This window comes from Pseudophryne corroboree, chromosome 4 (assembly GCF_028390025.1).
Source record: "Pseudophryne corroboree isolate aPseCor3 chromosome 4, aPseCor3.hap2, whole genome shotgun sequence".
Lineage (NCBI taxonomy): Eukaryota > Metazoa > Chordata > Amphibia > Anura > Myobatrachidae > Pseudophryne > Pseudophryne corroboree.
Window position 1 is genome coordinate 300287542 of NC_086447.1, and position 22111 is coordinate 300309652.

A 22111-nucleotide genomic window follows, 5' to 3' on the forward strand; every position below is an offset into this window, starting at 1 on the left:
TGTATCTGATTCGTATAAATAGATTTAAAGAAAGAAATTAGATACAGTATCTTGTTAATGTTTTATTCAGTTACTCTGGATATTAGTAGTGTGGTAATAGGGATTGACAATACCCTCCTCTACCTGCTGCCCGGCCTTCTCTTTTGTTCCGTATTAAGTAAGTATGGGAAAAACATGGGCAGAGGCAGATTATTGTGGGTTGGCTATTCATGACCGGTGGTCAGGAGAACTCCGGTCATCAAACCGACGCCGGAATTCTTGCTTGCAGATGCCCGGCAGGGGTGAGCGGAACGAAGCCCCTTGCGGGCTTGCTATGCTGCGGGCTCGGTGGTGTGCTGTGCCCGCCACAGGTTATATTCCCACTCTATGGGTGTCATGGACACCCACGAGTGGGAATAGTCCCCGTCAGTCGGCATGCTGACTGTCGGGACTCTAAAGGAGCTGGATTCCGTCGTCTGTATTGTGACCACCGCTCACGTAACTGCTTCCCGTTTATCACATGGGCGCATTATACAGTATCACCTGATAGATGGCCGTCGTCAGCAGGTATAAGGGTGTGCCCGCTGTTCTGCACACAGTGGGGTCTAATCTAAGTGCAGGGAGTGCAAAACGAGGCCCCACAAACTCTGCACCCATTATAGATCAGCCACTCAGCCTGGGGGGAGAATATGTACTCCAGTGCAAAACCAAAGTGATTTACTTTTGCGCATCATGTGGTTGTTGCAGGAGAAATAGTTGCAGTATCAATTTTACTTATTGCTCAGATTCAATACATAAATTCACAAACAATGTCAGAACTATTGAGGGGCAGGTGGTGCAGCCACTATAGGGATGGAACAGTACATGCACATAATGTGTGTATTTAAAAAGCAACAAGTTTTTAAAATTCACAGGAAAGATCGTACTTTGCATATTGGATATAAGAAGTGAATGCACTGAACTTGTGTTGAACTTGCACAGAAAGTAAAAACCAACAAAGAATTCAAATTATGGGCTGACCTTGGTTTTTCTGAAAGAAACTTTTCTATTGTAATTCCTAAGCTGACCTAGGTTTGTACGCATATATTTATGGTCACACAATTTGCTTGGTCTGTACTTAAAAGGAACCACGTGCTGTTGGTGCCATATATGAACTATGATTCCATTCCCTTTTATATAAATGCAGCTAGTGGAAACATTAATTTACAGTCTGGAACACTAATGCTAAATTTGTACAATATTAAGTATATTAACCAAATAACAAGTCACTTCCTAGGTATGTTTATCTGTTTGGGTAGCAGGAATTTAGGGGCAGATGTATTAAAGTCTGACGAAGTGATAAAGTGGAAGGTGATAACGCACCAGCCAATCAGCTGCTAACTGCCAAGTTACAGGCTGGGTTTGATAAATGACAATTAGTAGCTGACTGGCTGGTGCGTTATCACCTTCCACTTTATCACTTCTCCAGGTTTAATACATCTGTCCCACAGTGTGATATCCCTGCACTCCTTATGGAAAAAAGTAACCAGTTCATTTGTCTTGAGTCATTTTAACTAAATACGAGGGTTGTCTAAAAAGTAATGCCTACATGCTCATAACTCAAAATTTATTATAGATACAGATATGAAAATTTGCAGTAAAATACTTTGAAGTCTTAGTAACAGAATGACTCTACTCAAACAAAATCACCATCTGCCCTCAAACATTTTCTCGCCATATCAACCCAAGCTGTGAAGCCACTTTGGAAAAATTTCAGGGGTTGGTGTTTGGCCCAGGAACGTATGGCGTTTTTAACAACCTCTATGTCATCAAAGTGTTGACCCCGGAGACAGTTTTTGAGAGGGCCAAACAGATGAAAGTGAGAAGGGGCCAAATCAGAACTGTATGCTGGATGTGGCATTATTGCCCACCCCATTTTTGCAATGGCCGCAGATGTTGCCATCGAAGTGTGAGGGCTGGCATTGTCGTGGTGTAAGTTGACAGTGGAATTGTTGACTTTTTTTTGCGGATGGATTCTTTCAGCTTCTTTTGTGTAATAATGTATCGATCACTGTTGATTGATTGGTTTGGTTCCAAGTAGTCTATGAAAATAACACTTCGGCAATCCAGAAAAATGTGGCCATGACTTTGTTTACGGATTGCTGTGATTTAAACTTTTTTTTGCCTAGGTGAACTTGGGTGTTTCCATTGCTTTGATTGGGCCTTTGTTTCTGGGTTATAAAGGTCTCATCTCTTGTAATGACATTTTCCAAAAACGTCTCAGGTTTGGCTTCAAGGTTGGTCAAAAGGCCATTGCACACTTCCACCCTCTGGGCCTTATGATTCCTGTTTTTTAGCACACCCTTTACGATATCCCAAATCATTGATTAGTGTTTCTACATTGCCATGGCTACATTCAAGTTCATCACTGATATCTCTGATGGTCACACAACGGTCTTTCTGAATCATGGCATCGACTTTGTGTCTGTTCTCTGCTGTCACTGCAGGTGATGATCTGCCACCACAGGGTTTGTTGCACACGGACAATTCTCCCGATTGAAAACACTTCATCCACCTTCTGACATTGCTATAGTCAATTGTATGCTCACCATACACTTTTTCCAGTCTTCTGTAGATTTCTGTAGCACTGCAGCCTTCTTTTTCCAGAAATTCAGTGACAGCTCTTTGTTTCATCTTGGATACCATGGTATTTCTTGGACTACCAAAACAAAAATACATATATATAGCTAGCAGAGATATTAAACTACAAACTGACAAAGTTTCAAATAAATGTTTCATATTATTTCAGAGTTATGAGCATTTAGGCATTACTTTTTGGACAACCCTTGTATATTTAAATTGGACCAAAGACACTCCAACAGGACAGCACAGCCAAAATATTATAGTGACAGCAAATTGATAACATGTAAGTCAGGCATGGACTGGGCTCTAAAACAACCTTAGCATATTATTTTGTGCATGCACAACAAGGGGGCGTGATCACAGCTCATGGGGGTGTGCAACAAGTGGAAAAATGGGGGGGGGGGGGGAACCTGGATTGCACATCCTATTACTAAAGATCCCAAGAGGTGCTATCATGCTGAGGCTTCTAATACTATGCTGGAGGAAGAGAGATGCAGATGCACACTCCTAGCACTAAGAACACTGATAGTAAGAATAATGTACCGCGGCCAGGTGACTTCATCACATGGGTCCCTAACATTCCTAATACTATCACATTATATAAATTTATTCAGGACTTACCTCTAAATAGGGCCTTATCAATGTGTGATCTGAAATGCAGGAACCCAGCTAATTAAAACACCTGAGGGTGAATGGGAGGAGTGCCAATCCAGAGGAAGAAAGCCTTGCCTTCCAGTGTACAATATATACACAAATATAGTGGAAAAGGGGGGGGGACCTGGATTGCACATCCTATTAAAACAAGTCACAGGTGCCTGGCCACACCACATGCTCCCATCTCTCTGGATGCCAGGCTGACCGGGCAGAGCGCCGGGAGGTGGAATTGCTCGGCCAATCCCAGTCTTTCTTTGTGGCCTGACCGACCCATCAGACCATTGGCTCTTCTGCCATTTTCCTTCATGTAACTAAATCAATCATTACAATACAGCGACAAAGAAAAATCTTTTATATTTATTAATGAAGGCTACAGATAAATAAATATTGTGGTATTTCAAAAAGGATGAAAAGCCCTTTCTTTGGCAAAAATGGGTGCTCTCTGGAAAAAAGTTTTCTATTTCTCAGCATGGTACCACCATAGACCTTCAGTTATTACCATCTCACATTGGCAGGTGCCTCGGACCTGGAAGCAGACATACCACTGGAACTTCAGTTTCACTGCACATGCATGAAGCGGCTAGCTGGGGAAAGTGTGCACATATTGCTCGACAAGGGCCGGTAAAGCAGTAACTTAAGCATTACAATTCCAGAACAATAAGGCATAGATACACCCACATACGCTCATCCACATAACCAGGTCATTCACATAAGAGCTTTTTGACAATTTTGTGACAGTGAAAAATACTTTTGTTGTTTAATTTGAAGTGAATATAGAAACTTTCTATAATACAGCAGACATAGTATTTCTCTATAATACAGCAGACACAGCATTTCTTATTGTGTACAAATGAAAGTAGTAAAAATATATTCTAAATTGCTCCCACAAAATTATTTAATATTGTCAGGAAGTGAGCACCTGTCATGTCAAGAGGTGAATTTGCAATAAACCAAGCAGTAGCGACTAGCTAGTGCAAGGGGACGTCGTCATCATCACCAGTCCTCCGGCCCCCGGTATTGATACTACTACTTACAAACGTATATACATATTGCCTCACATTCTTGAATATGTAGTAATTACACAGACGTGCGCTTATTATAACTATCCTATGCTATGTTATGTCCTTCCTCGTTCCGTTCATCTGTCAGATTTTATGCTATACAAATGAGCGTACATCCAATTCAGCATTATGTCCAAAATCTCTTACCTCTGCTAGGCAAACAAATTTCTCCATGGCTAATCTGGCTCTATGCCTTTACTCTCAATGGGGTGTTTATTGCACCATCAATATACTTTTTTGTTAAAAATTTTATGCTTATTGGCTTGTGCGAGTAATGAAATACAGACTTCCTTGTACAATTTGCAAGTAAAATTTGTTCCAAGAAATCTCCTCTTGCAGTATCCTTGTCCATAGACACATTGATGTTGTATATCATGTCATTGCCTCATACTGCATGGATGGTCTTCCGTAAGTAAAGCCATATGCTTATGGAATCACTAGGAACGTGGGTAGCTAAAAAAAAAGAGTGAAAAAATATATTTGTCTAGGGTTAACCTTTATTTGTCTGAAGCCAAGATTTATTTATTAACAGTTATTTATATAGCAAGCACTTATTACACAGAGCTGTTACATTAGCATTTATATAGCAAGCACATATTACACAGCACTTTACAGAGATTATTTCTGTCATTCACAACAGCCCCTGCCCCTTTAGAGATTACAATCTTTGTTCCCTATCACATGGACACACATACACACTAAACTTCATTTGTTTTAGCAGAAGCTAATTAACCTACAGTACCAGTATGTTTTTGAAGTGTGGCGGGCTTCAGACAGAGCTTTTACACGGGATCCGTTCAATTTGTCGGCTGTCGGGATCCCGACAGACAACAATGCCACCAGCTTGAATCCCGGCAAAATAGGAATATTTCCACTCGTGGGTGTCCACGACATCCATAGAGTGGGAATAGATCCTGGGGCAAGTGCAGCGAGCAACCAAATCCGCAAGGGGATGCTTTGTGCTCACCCCACTGCCGGCATTCTGGCGGGCAGGATGCTGCTGTTGGGATATGGACAGCTGGTATACTGGCCGCCGGTAAATTATACTGATTCCTTTTACACAAGGGATAGGACTGATGCAAATGCGCCCTAATTAAAATCTTTGCATTGAAACCAAGCAAATGGATAGGGGCAGTCTGTCGTAGACATGTACGCAGCTGTACATACATACAGTTACATATCCACATTTAATGTAGTTCTGTGCGTGCAAGTCTACTGCAATTACATCATCTCCTCATCAACACCTACAATGTTTCCTAAACCTCATAGGCTGCGGAAATTGATTGGGATCCCTAAAGTGGAAAATAAACCATTTCAAAAGTACCAGAATAATGGAAGGTGCCCCCAAATCTCTGCCTATCGTAACAAAGTAGAAGGAAAAAGTCAGTAAGAAGCAAACATCTTGTCACATGAAGTTTGATATTAAAAACAAAAAATACCAACACAGCTGGTTTAGATAGAGAGAAAAAAAATGTTGTCTTTGTTGTCGTAATCCTGTGGGAAATAGTTTTTTCTTTGTTAACCAGTTATGATGAAACAGAAAACCTTAAGAGATGCTGCAAAAACCTGCTCACCAGAAACACCAGACACTGAACGGGAATGGTAATAGCCGCTCAGTTAATCACGACCATTTTTGCAGAAATGGCGGTGTTTTGATACAATTTCTAAAAACCTTTGTAAAGAAGATCTATTTTCACGACTACGCTTCAGCATTGCAGAAGGGTTTTGCAGCGCCTTACAATGTACGTAATTAGGAACACTGCAAACAAAACAAAAACAATTCAAAAGACCTACAGTGCAAAATATTTGAGAACATGGTATACAAGCTATATAATCATTGTTTAGTTTGAAGTCATAACCACAAAAGTAGCTCTTGCTGTTGGACCCAAAGATTTGGTGCCATTGTGGGTAGTGGGGGGGAGGTGATCATATAAGTGAGGTAGGGAAAAGCACATAAAAGAAGAGGGCACTGCTCGTGATAGCTTACAGTCTAAAAGACAGACAGACAAGGGTAACACGGGAGAGACAAAAAGTGAGGAGTATAGAGTAGTGGGTTAGGATGAGAGCTGGAAGGCTTTTGTAAAGAAATGGATTTTGAAAGCCCGTTTGAAACTTTGGAGAGAGGTGGATTGAGTGATTGGGGGACCGAGAGTTCCAGTGGTGGGGAATAGCAATGATAAAGTCTTGGAGGCAGCAGAGGGAGGATGTAATCAATGGGAGTAGAAGCAGCAGTCTCCGGGGCAGATGTACTAAGCCTTGAAGGGTGATAAAGTGGAGAGAGAGATGTTACCAGCCAATCAGCTCCTAACGGTCATGTTACAGGCTGTGTTTGAAAAATTACAGTTAGCAGCTGATTGGTAGTTTATCTCTGTCCACTTTATCACTCTCTAGGTCTTAGTACATCTGTGCAGGGGCTGGTAGAGAAGTGAAGCAGAAGCAGTTTGTTTAGTGAGATATATGAACCAAGTAGAAGCAATGAATGCAGATCGAAGTGGAGAGGTGGGAGTTAGGGAGGCCAGCTTAAGGGTGGTTGCAGTAGATCTATCTATCTATCTATCTATCTATCTATCTATCTATCTATCTATTTATTACTTTATCTAACATTAACTTTAGTTAGCTAAATACATTGAATAAACTAAATTTACTTAAAATAGGCACTAAGCATAAATAAATACAACACAAAAAAAACAGCAAAATAATTTATTAATAGCTCAGGATTTGTAGCTTATAAAAAGTAGGTGTAGTAGCTGTGTGCATATGCTCTGGAGCAGCACAGGAAATTGATCAGGGTTTCCTGAAGCAATCTGGAGCTGAGTTTGTCTTGACACTGGAACCAGCCTGGATCTGGAACTAGGGTAATGGAGCCAGTGTGTAGCTGGAGCTGGCAAACCTGGAGCACCGCCAACACTAATGCACACAGTCTGTTGCTTCTTTCTGTGTAGTAATGGGAATCCTGATGTTTGCTGAGGATGGCTGGACATACTGTCCAAACAGAGCTGTGTTTGCCAACTGAGAACATATTTCAATCCCTGTGAGGCACCCTACCATGAACTGAATGGCTGCTCTTGTGCTCAATACTTTGACCGGAGAAAGGAAAGTACATTTTCTCAGCCTAAAACCTTCCCTATTAGTTGTGTGTGGTGAGTCTACTTGAGAATAGAGCTCAATGACAAGCAGCACAAGTAAGCTGCAGCCACATTGCAGTACTAGTTAAACATTCTAAGCATGAAATCTTGGTAGAACTAACATCAATAAGCTGCTTGTATAGGTCATTGTCCTCACAGCTTGTGGTTACTTGATCAATAAAATCTCACTTTTGAACTTTCAGACAAAGCTCCACTTAATTTGTAGAGACAATACCAGTTCATTTAGTTCTTATAAGTTTTATTTTTTCATTATAAAGAATACCCCTTTTCTATGGCATCCATAAGGGATATTGGGAACAGAATTAGTACGATGGGTATAGACGGGTCAAAAGGAGCCAGTGCACTTTAAATTTCTTCAACTGGGTGCGCTGGCTCCTCCCCTCTATGCCTCCTCCTACACAGCTCAGTTTAGAAAAAAGCAAGCTCCAGAGTTTTTCTTTAGTTTCTTTTAAACTTTTATTTCTTTTGGTATGCTCTTTGGCAACAGCATACCTGCACCGTGGGAGTTAGGGAGGGGGCGGTCACCGGCCTCTTGAGGTGCAGAGCCGCTTCCCCGCTGAGGGGCTGTTTGTTCAGCGGCCCATGGCGCCTTGGCTGTTGCAGCCGCAGCATGCCGCACACCCCTAACGCTGCCTGAAGGTGATAATCGTGGTGAATACACACCGGGGACCCCGCTAGGGGGGTCCCCCGGTTCATTGTGCGGCAGAAGCACGGGTGAGACGTACGGGTCCCTCCCGGGAGGGACACGCTTTGACCCCTGCGTGAGACTGGCTTTTTACATGGTACCAATTTATGTGAGGCTACTAATACTTAGGATACCTGGCCAATATAAAAAATTACACAGTAGATCCGACGCCATAGAGGGGGGCGGAGGTACATCTGGGCAGGCTCACCTGCATTTTGGCACCTTCCTCTGCATAAGCAGCAGCCTCACACAGCTCCTCCATAATGGTCACACGCTGGATCACTGGTACAGGGTGTAGAGGGGGAGAGCAGCTATTTTGTGCACAAATATCATTCCTCTGAGAGATTTTTCATTAGACAGACTCACTGTTTATATGTTTATGTGAAACGCTTTCAGCCTCACTGGGGCTGTGCATCGCTGGTTGCGCTGGTGTCCTCTCTCCTGTGTCTCCTCTCACATGCAATAGGACAGGCTTGTTATGTATTTCAGCCTATGTTGTATGTGTATTGTACCTGTTTTTCTTTTCACAATGGTAAAACAGAAGTTGTGCAGTGTGTGTAATGCTAGATTTTCCCCTAGCTCATCTGACTCAATATCATGTAAGCAGTGTAGTCAGTCATCACAAAATGCTGATAACGATGTTGGGGAGAGTCAAGGGCCCTCCTGGCTGGGGGCTATCAAAACTATGATGTTTGATATGTCATCTCAACTCACTGCAAATGCCAATAAAACTCAGGAACTGCGACAAGCAGTAGCAAATCTAGCTGATAAACATCCACCCATGTTCACTGCAGGTGCACAAAAACATGCTTTACCTGCACTGCTATCAGATACTGATGATGATATACAGGATGATGGGGACCCCATAAGCGGGGACTCCGCCCCTACACAGGGTATTGAACCCCTTGTATTGGCAATACGGGATGTATTAAAGCTCCCCCTGGAGGATGCTACTACTCAGCAGTCATTTTTCCTCCCACAAGTCAAACTGTCACATTTCCCGAGTCTAAAGAATTGGATGATTTATTTAAATTACCCTAGAAAAATCCAGATAAAAAATATCAGGTGTCCAAAAGGTTTTTGAATACCTTCCCATTTACCCCTGAAGGCAGGAAATTCTGGGAAGAATCTCCAGCAGTGGACGTCTCTCTCTCTCGCCTTTCTAAAAAGGCTGTGCTCCCTGCTCCGGGCTCTCTTACAGTAAAGGACCTATGAGATAGATTTTAGAGTGGTCTCTATTTTCCTATCTACACTGCTGCAGGTGTAGCTCAAAGGCCGGTCATTGCTGGTTGCTGGATGACACATGCCATTCGTACATGGGCTACTCAAATTCAAGAGGGTATGACCTTGGTTACTACTGTGACTTTCCTAAAACACATTCCGGACACGGCAAGAGTCCTCTGTGACTCCCTTAAAGAGATTGGCAATATACAGGCTAGAACAACTGCTATGGCTGTGTCTGCTTGCAGAGCCATATGGTTGCGTCGGTGGATTGCAGATGCTGACTCCAAACGTAATGTGGAATCTCTTCCCTTCACAGGCGAATGGCTCGGAGGGGAATTGGATGCATGGATCTCCAAAGCTACAGCTGGAAAATCCACGTTTCTCCCTTCAGGGGCTCCACCTGCTAGACTTACCTACCCGGGACCGTCTACTCAGTCCTTTCTGTCCTCCAGATTTCAATCTAAGGCCCGGGGTGGCTCCAATGCAGCTAGAGGCTCCAGAGGTAAGCCTAAGAAACCAGCCATTGCCGGCTCTCAGGACCAGCGCACCAGTTCAGCTTCCGCTAAGACTTCAGCATGATGGTGCCCACCCACCCCGACGGGATCTCGCGGTGGGAGCTCGATTATGTCACATCAGCCACATCTGGGACGGTTCCTGCCAAAATGCCTGGGTAAGGGACATTATCTCTCAGGGTTACAAGCTGGAGTTCGACGGTGCTCCTCCCCAACGACTTTTCAAATCAGGCTTGCCAGCTTTGGAAAATATGTGTGTTACGCTACTACTGGCCATCGACAAGTTGGTCCAGTCCAAGGTCATTGTTCCAGTACCCCTGCTACAACAAGGACAAGGTTACTATTCCAGTCTGTTTGTAGTGCCAAACCAGACGGGTCAGTGAGACCCATTTTGAATCCTTCAATCCTTACCTGAAGGTTTTCAAATTCAAGATGGAATCTTTGAGAGCGGTGATCGCGGGCCTGGAACAACAAGAATTCCTTGTGTCCCTGGATATCAAGGTTGCCTACCTGCATATCCGGATTTGACCTCCTCATCAGGCCTATCTACGGTTCGCCCTACTGAACGATCACTACCAGTTTCAGGCGTTGCCCTTCGGCCTGTCTACAGCTCTGAGGTTGTTCATGAAGGTGATGGTTGAAATGACGTTCCAGCTCAGAGTCCATGGGGTCAACATTGTCCCTTACCTGGACGATCTCCTGATAAAAGCAAGTACCAAGGAGCTTCTATTGCTTCATATAGACATATAGATTGCACCATCCAACTTCTGTCTCACCACGGGTGGATCCTCAATCTACAGAAGTCTCAACTGGAACTGTCTCAAAGGCTCTTGTTTCTGGGTATGATACTGGATACTCTAGCTCAAAGAGTGTTTCTCCCAGAGGACAAGGTGAGAACACTTCAAGAAATGGTTCGCATGGTTCTCTGCCCTGCTCGAGTTTTCATTCATCTTTGCATAAAGTTGTTGGGGAAAATGGTGGCTTCGTACGAGGCAATACAGTTCGGCAGGTTCCATGCCAGACCTTTCCAATTGGACATCCTGAACCAATTCATATCTCCAGATGCACTGAATGATTCAGCTGTCACCCCAGGCCAGGATTTCGCTCCTGTGGTGGTTGCAGTCTTCCAACCTGCTGGAAGGTCGACGTTTCGAGATTCAGGATTGGACCCTCCTCATGCGGATGCTAGTCTACAAGGATGGGGAGCTGTCACCCAGGGGTGCAGTTCCAGGGCAGGTGGCCTGCCCAGGAAGCCCTACCCCGATCAACATTCTGGAAACTTTGGGTGATATACAATAGTCTAATTCTGGCCTCCCCTCTCTTCAGGGATTGGGCAATCCAGGTTCAGTCGGACAACGCCACAGCAGTGTCGTACATCAAACGACAAGGAGGGGCAAAAAGCAAGGCCTGCATGTGAGAAGTGTGAAAAATACTTCTCTGGGTGGAAAGACATGCAAGAGCACTGTCCACAATATTCATTCCAGGAGTGGACAACTAGGAAGCAGACTTCCTTAGTTGCCACAATCTCCACCCAGGGGAGTGGGGATTAAATCCTCAGGTATTTCAACAGATTGTCGACAGGTGGGGATACCCGCAGATCGACATGATGGCGTCTCACCTCAACAAGAAACTTCATTGCTACTGCTCGTGAACCAGGGACCCTCAGGCTAGTGCATTGGATGCACTGATGTCGCCATGGCCTTATGGCTGGTCTACTTATTTCTTCCGATCCCGTTGATCCCAAGGGTGCTCCAACGGATCAGACATCACAGAGTCCAAGCAATCCTGATTGCGCCGGATTGGCCCCAAAGGACGTGGTACGCAACTCTTCTGGACATGTCCGTAGAAGACCCTTGGCCTCTGCCGCTACAAAAGGATCTTCAGCAAGGGCCATTTGTCTACCCGGACTTACGGCAGCCTCGTTTGATGGCATGGAAGTTGAGCGGAATATCCTAGCTCACAAAGGGCTTTCCAAAAAGGTCATTGCCACTATGGTGCAAGCCAGAAAACCTGTGACGTCAAATCATTATCATCGTATCTGGTGGAGATACGGCTCTTGGTGCGAGGAACGCACGTATCCGCCTGCAGAGTTTCACTTGGGGTGTTTCCTACGCTTCCTGCAGGCTGGTGTGGATAAAGGCTTACGTCTGGGTTTTGTTAACGTCCAGATTTCAGTTCTTTCAATTTTCTTTCACAAGAAATTGGCTGTGTTGCCAGAAGTTCATACCTTCTTACAAGGGGTGCTCCACAATCAACCTCCCTTTGTGCCTCCTACGGCACCCTGGGATTTGAATGTGGTGTTGCAATTTCTACAGTCCTCCTGGTTTGAGCCTCTGATGACAGTAGAAGACAAGTATCTCACATGGAAGACAGTGATGTTGTTGGCCCTGGCTTCTGCTAGACGTGTCTCAGAACTGGTGGCCTGATCTTTTACAAGGACATAGTGGAGCTCCATACTAGACAGCTGTTCCTCCCAAAGGTTGTCTCCGCATTCCATCTGAATTAACCTATTGTGGTTCCATCTTGTTCTGACGCTTCAGCTCCTCCGGAGTCTTTGGATGTGGTGCACGCATTGAAGATCTATTTCAAACGCACAGCTCGGGTCAGGAAGACGGATTCCTTGTTCATGCTCTATGATGCGCAGAAAAAGGGTTGTCCTGCTTCAAAGCAGTCCATTGCTCATTGGATTAGGCTTACTATCCAGCAGGCCTATGTGTCTGCATCCTTACCTGTTTCTAAGTCTTTGAAGGCCCACTCTACGAGGTCAGTGGGCTGTTCCTGGGCGGCTGCCTTTGGAGTCTCGGCTTTACAGCTATACTGAGCGGCTAATTGGTCGGGGGAAGAACACTTTTGTGAAACTCTACAAATTTGATACCCTGGCCAAAGAGGATACCCAGTTTGGGCAGGCGGTGCTGCAGCAGTTCGCATGTTCCCGCCCGTTCCGGAAGCTTTGGGACATCCCCATCGTACTAATTCTGTCCCCAATATCCCTTATAGATACTAGAGAAAATACCGGTAAATCCTTTTCTCGTATTCCATAAGGGATATTGGGCGCCTGCCTCTGTGCGGTGACTTCTGCAGGTTCTCTGTTATGTGTTACCTGTTTAGCTGGTTGTGTTTTGGTGTGCTGATGTATAAATCTCACCACCATTCTTGTTATGTTCCTTCTCTCAAGTATGTCATTCTCCTTCGGGCACTGTTTTACCTATAACTGACCTGTAGGAGGAGGCATAGAGGGGACGAGCCAGCACACCCAGTTGAAAAAATGTAAAGTGAACTGGCTCCTTTGGACCCATCTATACCCATCGTACTAATTCTGTCCCCAATATCCCTTATGGGCTACGAGAAAAGGATGTCAAACTGTGGATTTGTATTTATCTTGTTCCATAAACTCCATGTAGATAACAGAAAAAAAATATATAATACATTGCACCCCTTTGCCTCGAAAATTCAGGTTACTAGCAATTCTACTTTCACCAGGCGAAAGAATTTGGTGGTGTCCCCCTCCCTGGCATATTACTGCTAAAATGCATGGAGGACTACCACAATGGCCATTATACTATATTTAATATAGATTACAGCTTCACTTCAATGTGATTTAGGTGGGACAGCTTTGTCCCATGGGATGAATGTTGGGAGAATCACCTGTTCTAGAGCTGTGGTGAACAGGTGCAACATGGCAATAAGTGGGTGTTTGGAGCATTATGTACACCCTCATTGTGATGTGGCCATGCTTCCGTTATTCCATGATCACACTCCCAGTAAGGGTGTGTCTCTGTAGATGTTAATTGATACATGTCAACACAGCGATGTATAAATGCCTGTGAAAGTCGTGTCATTTGCAGATAATGTAAATACACGATTATGATTATAGCGACAATCTCAGCATTACCTGTCTGTAATTGGCTGATAGTGAATTCATTTCTGAAGCTGATGGTTGCTTTCTTCGATGCTTGTGCATATATTGAGTCAATTGAATTAGCCCTTTCCTGAACTGAATAAATGGTTCCAGTTGTAGCTCCGTGGTTTGGTCCATGCAAAGATCAGGTCTACCTGTGTGCCAGATACGCATTCCGCCCAATTGTGGCCTGTTAACATTGTCCAGTGGGCCTAATTCAGCATGGATCATTAATCAGAGAAATTGCAGTTGTCGGCAAGTAGAAATGCGCCGCCCTGACAGAAGGAATAAATGCCCCATGCAAATTTGCAAATGCATCGCAGATCGCTATCCACTTGCAGGTGCATACGCAAGTCCCGGAACATCAAAATAATCTTTGCTGAGCAAATGTGAGTAGATCTGACACTGCCACTAATATGCGACTGAGATGGACTGGAAGTGTTCTGCACTGACGTCAGAGACACTCCCTAAAAACACCTGGCCACGCCTGCGTGTTTTGATACACCCAGAAAACGGCAGGTTTCCACCCAGAAACGCCTGCTTCCTGCCAGTCAAACAGCGGCTACATTGCGTTTATGGTCTGTACCCATTTTCTGTCACTATTACCCCACGTGTGTGCGCAATGCAAATGCTACACATAAACAGTCGTTTGATAATTGCGTGATTTGCGAATTCTCTAATTAGCTATCCATGCTAAATTAGGCCCAGTGTTATGAGAGTGGTATATAGATTTGTACATATTGTGGTTTCATGATTACAGGTGATTAAGCAAATTGTATTAACTATCTGTGTGATCCATAACCCCAAACATATTTTAGTTCTCGGACGGTGCCCTCTCTTTTATTTGACTTGAGATATATAAATCACATTTTACATTTAAAGTGCATACTGCCCTCTGGTATAAATATTGACTACATTTGACTTCTGGTTGCACCATCAACTTCTTATATGATTGAGGCCCTACTTAGGGCCTGATTCAGAGATGGACAAAATTGCAATGCTGCATGCAAGCTGAAGGAGGGACATGCAGGAGATATCTCAGTAGAAGAGACACCTCCATGCTGCTGCGATCCCAGCACTGAGACCAACGTCGTAAGCTGGGATCCAACATTGCGACCATCGGTGGCCAGCTGAGTAAGCTACAGTTTACTCAGCTGGCCCACAGAAGCGGTGGCTGTGTGACCAGGAAGTGGTAACATGTAGACCCTTGGCTCTTCCCTCCCAGAAAACAGGGGCGTGTCTGTGTACGCAGGCCTCTCCCCGCCCCCAATCGACCCCCTCAATACCACTACTTGTCAATCAGGAAACAGCAGGGAAAAAGTGCAGGTGAGATCTGCACATGCACAGAACGGACTTTGCGCAGCCGCAGATTCCCAAGCATCACAGACCTGTGGTCAGGTCTGAAACAGGCTTTTTTTGTGAAATATATTTTCATATTGTTGCTTTTCCTTGAAAATTACTCATGTCATTATCTTCTCTATAATTTATCCAAATGAACAGAGGGCACTCACCAGGTTTCACAATAATGATGAAAGTGAATTTATTGCTTCACATAGCGACACACAGGCAGTTGTCGACGTTTCGGGCCCAGCATGGCCCTTCCTCAAGACCAGATGCCCAGACGAAGAAGCATACCATAACAAAGCCCAAATGGCCTATATATACCATATAATTTAGTGAGAAATCAACTTTCCTTGCTAAACTCATACTGTACTTACCTACTTTATGGGTCTTCTGGAGTTCCTTTAGGGAGGATTCAAAGAGCAAGTGCAGGGAGCGTGACAGTATGAAGTGGGGCCATGATGATGCATTCTGCTGCAACTTGCATCTTGAAGGCCCTGTCCACTTCCCTGAGATCTTTACAAATTTGCAGTCAGGGTGCTGTAACAGTTCATGTTTTCCAGGTCTCCTCACAGTACTGCAAGTGAAATAATTTGCTCCACCTGTGGGTTTTTTAAATTGTGTCAGTGAGTAATAAATACACCTGTTCAACTGCTAGGTGACCTGAAAAACATGAATTGTTGGGAGTACTTGAGGACCGAGGTTGAGAACCACTGCTGTAGATGATCTAGCCAATGCTCTGGGTCTACTTCAGTGCAAGTACAGTAAACTCAAGCTGCTTAATTGCTAGTGCAGCTGGGAGATTAGGTAACTGCAGTAAGTGAAGAAAAGAGGCTTTAACAGGGCAAATAAGAAAGGATGGTGTTAGAGGAGGATTGAATGAAAAGCAGGGAAGGTGAAAGAGTGTTAGGAGCATCTGTCTAGCATGCCAGGGAGCTCTGTGGTAGACTGGTTTGTGTGTATGTAAGGGATTTCCTAGTGGTGATGTGTGTGATTAGTGTGTGTGTATGGACACTGCTCTTTTGTTTTAGTATCATAATTAAATATCACCTAGGACCTCAGATACCATATAAATGCACATGGACACAGTACGGCATCCAAGATGACTTATTAATATAATATCCATGTATTTCACAGTAAAGAATGAGATATTCCTGTTGTTTAGAAATCATATTCACAAACAAATTTACCCCATTTAAATAATTTGTATTTTGGTAACTTTCTGTGTCACATTTGCGTGGCTCGGTGCAGTGAGGATGACTTACTGTGGGCTCTGTAACCTCTGCTCTCAGTTACATTATAAGTAAAATGAGGATGCCTGGCTTCAGTTACTAAAATGAGGAATGACTTAATATTTAAACACTGTGCACTGAGGTTCTTAGCACAAATTGCTCCTTTTTCGTACAATGAATGCACAATAATAGTTCCTTGGCATCCATCAGGATGTAGAGTCAGCATCATTTTGTATTTACAACTTCTTCCATTTAAGAGAGGTGGAATTTAAGAAGGAGGGGATATGCGAGCATTGGTTGAGTAGAGTGAGGACAAGTTCACCTACATAGTGTATCTGTCTCATGCAGCCGACAACAAATACATACTTGTGAGTGATGGTGAGGGATAACCGTTTCTGATTGACAGCTTTGGTCCCTCCATCTGACACTATTACTACTATTAATGTGGCTGCTGCATATGTATGGAGAGGGGGCAGCCAGGTCATGCAAATTGCGTAATCTGCCACCTACTGGAGATCCATGGGCAGCAGCACTTTAGGACTGGGAGACTTGAATACTCTTCCGTGTGCTTGGGAGCCTAGCGGCCGGTGCCTGGGTCAGGGAATTGGGAATAATCAACAAGTTTAAAAATCTTGATTTCCTGATCCCAACCAAAACCAGTCAGGATTGGCAAATCTGGGATTTTTAACATGAAGAATTTCCTCGATGGATCAGTTGTTCCAGTTGGGTTGGGGAATTGGGGAAATGGTGGCTAAATGTTTAGTTGCAGGGAAAAATGAGCAGCGGCATTGAGGATAGATTGGAATGAAAAGTTGCAATCAATAGTCCAGTCAAAAAATTACCAGGGATTGGATGAAGTCTGTTGTTGCCCCTAGGTATGAACGGGTCGAAGATATTATTATTATTATTATTATTGCCAATTATTTAAATAGCGCACACATATTCCGCAGCACTTTTACAGAGAATATTTGGTCATTCACATCGGTCCCTGCACCAGTGGAGCTTACAATCTATATTCCCTACCACATGTACATGCGCACACATTCATACTAGGGTTAATTTTTGTTGGGATCCAATTAACCTACCAGTATATTTTTGGATTGTGGGAGGAATCCGGAGTACCCGGAGGAAACCCACGCAAGTACGGGGAGAATATACAAACTACGCACAGGTAGAGCCATGGTGGGAATCGAACCCATGACCTCAGTGGCTGTGAGGCAGTAATGCTAACCATTACAGATACTGTATCTTCAACAGAACGGATTTGCAAGATAGTACAAATGGTGATGTTATCGATAGATAATGAAATTAAATGGTAAGGTAATGGGATTCAAAGGCGTGGGAGACAATCAACTCAGGACAGTTTAAGAAAGTGCTGGAACATCCAGGAGAAAACATCAGAAAGTCTGGTGGAAACATGAGTGAGAAGAAAGGGGGAGCAGTCAGGAAAGGAGGAGTACTATCATCTGCATGTCAATGAAACTGAAGGACAAAAGAACTGATGAGCTCACCCAGAGAGGAAGTGCAAAGAGAGAACAGAAGGGTAATAAGTACAGGACCTTAAGGGACCACAACGTGTTTCAGTGGAAGGTGAGAAGAAGAGACAGAGAAAGAATGGTCGAAGAGGTACAATAGGAGAACAGACAATAGAGGGCAGTGTCACGTAGACCAAAGGAGTGAAGGTTTTGTCAGAGGAGAAGGTGGGCCAGAGAGGTCGAGGAAAATAAGTTGCAAGTAGTGACACTTCCATTGGAGGAAGAAGGTGATTACTGACTATGGTGAGGTCTGTTTCTGTAGGATGGAGTTGATGAAAGCCAGACAGAAGTAAAGGTGGGTACACACTAGTAGATATATCTGCAGATCAATTGATCTGCAGATATATCTATGGACGGATCGGGCAGTGTGTTCAGCATACACACTGCCTGATCCGTCGGGGACTGACGTCATGAACTGGGCGGGCGTCTACATACGCCCGCCCAGTTCAGCTGTCAATCACCGCCGGCCGCCCCGTACACACACAGCGACGCGCCAATATATCGGTAGATATATTGGCCGTCGGCTGTGCTGCGCGGACGACGCGATACGTCTGTGAACGACGGGGTTCACAGACGTATCTGCTGTACACACTGGCCAACGGTCCCGCGATATATCGGCCGTTCAAGAGAACGGCCGATATATCGACCAGTGTGTACGGGCCTTAAGTCGAGAAGGGAGTGGGAGGAAAGAAAAGTGGTAAGTAAGCTTGAAGGCAAAGGGGATAAGAGAAATGGGGCGGTATTTAAAGTTAATGTTAGGGTGAAAAGTTTCTTTGAGGATGGCATCTGGAATTCCAGATTGCCCAGAAAGGATATCTGTAAAGGGTAATTGTTAGTAAGGCATGCTTTTATGAGCAGAATGTGCTAAAGATTTGTGATTGTTTATAACAGCCGATTATCTTGTATATCTGAGATTATCTATCTCCTGGTCACGCTATTGGAAAAAATGTATACGATTTTTGTTGGTGAGGAAATTATTTTGCCATGTTGGTGTCATGCGACCAATCCCACATGTAGCGCAAGATTGCCACCTGGTTATATGTTGATATATCCGGAAAATTGTTAACCTATTTGTGTGTCCCACCTTCTTTCCATACAGAATTAAAATGCAAGTGTGTCTTAAAAGATTCACAACCTAAAAATGTCACTGTGATAAAGCGGCCTGTACATAATGGGGGTGATTCCGGGTTGTCCGCTCGCTAGCTGCTTTTAGCAGCATTGCACACGCTAAGCCGCCGCCCTCTGGGAGTGTATCTTAGTTTAGCAGAATAGCGAACGAAAGATTAGCAGAATTGCGAATAGAAATTTCTAAGCAGTTTCTGAGTAGCTCCAGACTTACTCAGCCATTGCGACCAGCTCAGTCCTTTTTGTTCCTGGTTTGACGTCACAAACACACCCAGCGTTTGCCCAACCACTCCCCTGTTTCTCCAGCCACTCCTGCGTTTTGCAACTCGAACGCCTGCGTTTTTCCGCACACTCCCATAAAACGGCCAGTTTCCGCCCAGAAACACCCACTTCCTGTCAATCACACTATGATCAGCACAGCGATGAAAAAGCTTCGTTATGCCGTGAGTAAAATACCTAACTTTTGTGTAAAATAACTAAGTGCATGCGCTCTGCGAACCTTGCGCATGCGCAGTAAGCGACTAATCGCAGTATAGTGAAAATCGGCAACGAGCGAACAACTCGGAATGACCCCCAATAAGTGCAATTTTATTGTTTCATCCAAATGAATATTTTGTAATGTAATCATTTCTGATGATCATAAAAAGAATGTTTCTGGAATAATATAACATTTCTGGGATAACATAAATCCCTGTGAACCAAAAAAAGTAATGAGATTTTAGATCCCGCTCCATATAGGTAAAATAAAATGTGCTGGCATGTATTTCCCAGTGAGAATAAAAGGAATTGCTGTTAACCATGAACTGTGGACCTAAGGACTGAGCTGTTGATGGACATATTAGTTTAGTTTATAATTAAATATAAATGTAACATTATATAGCTTGGATAAGATCTACTACACATAAATTATATACTATACTATATATTGCACATTGAAATGTTTGTAATATCAGAATGCAGTGAGCAATTATACTCTTTTACCCTTGTAATCTGATTGGACCAAAAATGCCATATGTACCACGTAGTCGCATGTTTAAAATTCCTACTTCCATTCTAGATTATAAGCATGTGAGCAGTCCCTTCTAAACTTTCTCTTTGTTATAACTGGTTCCCAGATATAAACCGCCACTGATTTTGCTGGCGCTATATAAATAATGGTTAATAAGTAATAATTTTATTTTTATAAATAATTATGTACTGAAACCCACAACAACTAAGCAGATACTAGCAGATCTCTGGGCCTGAGTCAGCGGCTAAACATATGCAATTGTCGCAGCCGTGGGATTTGTATTGTGATCCCCACTGGAGGTGTCTGAGATCCACCGCTTGTGTACAAAGGCGCTGTCATTGGACACACATCGGTCAATAATCAACCTTCTGACAAACCCTATGGTAGATGCCGGGACCAGTGCAAATGTGTACAGAATCACAGTCGCAAGCTGTGACGCGCCTCCGTAACGGTCGTAACACCTGCATTTCAGTCACTACTCCTCGGCAGTGCTGTGTGTATCAGGCGCCATGCAGCACCCAGGGCTCAGTATAAGGCATCACACTTTTTCCAAGCCCGTCCCAAGACTGCTTTGAAACTAACCAATGGGAGTCTGGAGACAGGCTTAGAAGGCGTGTGATGCCTTATACTGAGTCGGGTGCTGCATGGCACCTGATACACACAGCACTGCCTATCCCCAGGGGAACCAGCCAGAATATATATTACATTTATCAGATGTTTATATTGGCGAATGTAAATGGGTGCAAGGTGTGCAGTGCACGCGAGCCCCTGGGTCAAGGGGGGCCCACACACTGAATACCCTACAATAATTTAGCTATACTCACCTGTAAGTGCTTGATGCAGTGCTTGATGCAGAGCGTCAAAAATCACTCGGAAAATGGCCACTGCGCGCATGTCCAATAGAGATGACCCCAGGAATGCTGCGCAGCCACCATGTTCCCGGAGACCTGTGCATGTGCAGTAGACTCTGGCACAATGCCAGAATCCACTGCACCGCCGGAAAGGATGGGGCCCAATAGGAGACTGCACACGGGCTTCCTCTCTTAAAGCTCCTGTGGCTAAGCCGTTCTCCCCCCTGCACTATATGGTCAGCGCTTTAGCTGCCGCTGGTGGAATCTTCCATATTTTTTCTCTGTGTCTAAGAGGTACATTTACTAAGCAGTGATAAGAACGGAGAAGTGAGCTAGTGGAGAAATTTCCCCGTCAACCAATCAGCAGCTCTGTTTCATTTTATAGTATGCAAATTATAGATGTTACTTCAGTGCTGATTGGTTGCCATGGGCAACTTCTCCACTGGCTCACTTCTCCACTCTTATCACTGCTTAGTAAATGTGCCCCTAAATCACATACTTTTTAAAAATTTGAAAAGCACAAACTCAGGTTCTGAATCAGATTCACCAAGATTTGTTTTAAATATAACCCTATATATACAGTAGTACAAATATATAATTTAGGATAACGATTATTATCACAAAATTTATTAAAGATATTTTCCTATTATGTGAACTGCCGTTCAGATAAAGATCTCTTAAAATCAGGTTTTACTTGGAAAATATATGAATAGAGTTGATAGGCTCTTAGCAGTGAAAACCAATAATGGATAATTACGGCTACTATAAAGCATGTGTTTCTGCCTGTAACATGCTAGTATTGCTAGTGTTTTTGCCCCTTTTGCTACAGTATTTCACTATGAGAAATGATGCAGAATTCATTTTTAATGTGTTTACAATAGAATAGCACATACCTACTGTATGTTACCAAAATCCAAACTTGAAGTTGTGCTTTCTTATATACAAGTGTATTTCTTTCTCAGAAGTGCCTAGGACTATTTAGTCTGAAAAAATTATTTTGATGTATAGAGTCTATAAGTGTCTGTGACTCTGTTATAAATGTGTTATGAGAAAATATATTACATTATTGTATTCCCTTGGAATTTTACTGTCTGGGCATTTAAATGTGAATTATAGAAAAAATCCTCCCTAGCGTATACGTCTTTAATTTAATGACAGTATAGGTTTACTGTGCAATATCAGGTTATATTCTTTTCAAGTAAGAAAAATCAGTTTCTTAACAGAGAACTCAAGAGCA

The 22111-nt window shown here is 43.6% G+C and overlaps 1 protein-coding gene across 3 annotated transcripts in view; it reads left to right on the forward strand.

The window, feature by feature from the left end:
• FNDC3B (fibronectin type III domain containing 3B) overlaps nt 1-22111 on the forward strand; it is a 617129-nt gene that overhangs the window by 291769 nt on the left and 303249 nt on the right. The window lies entirely within an intron of this gene.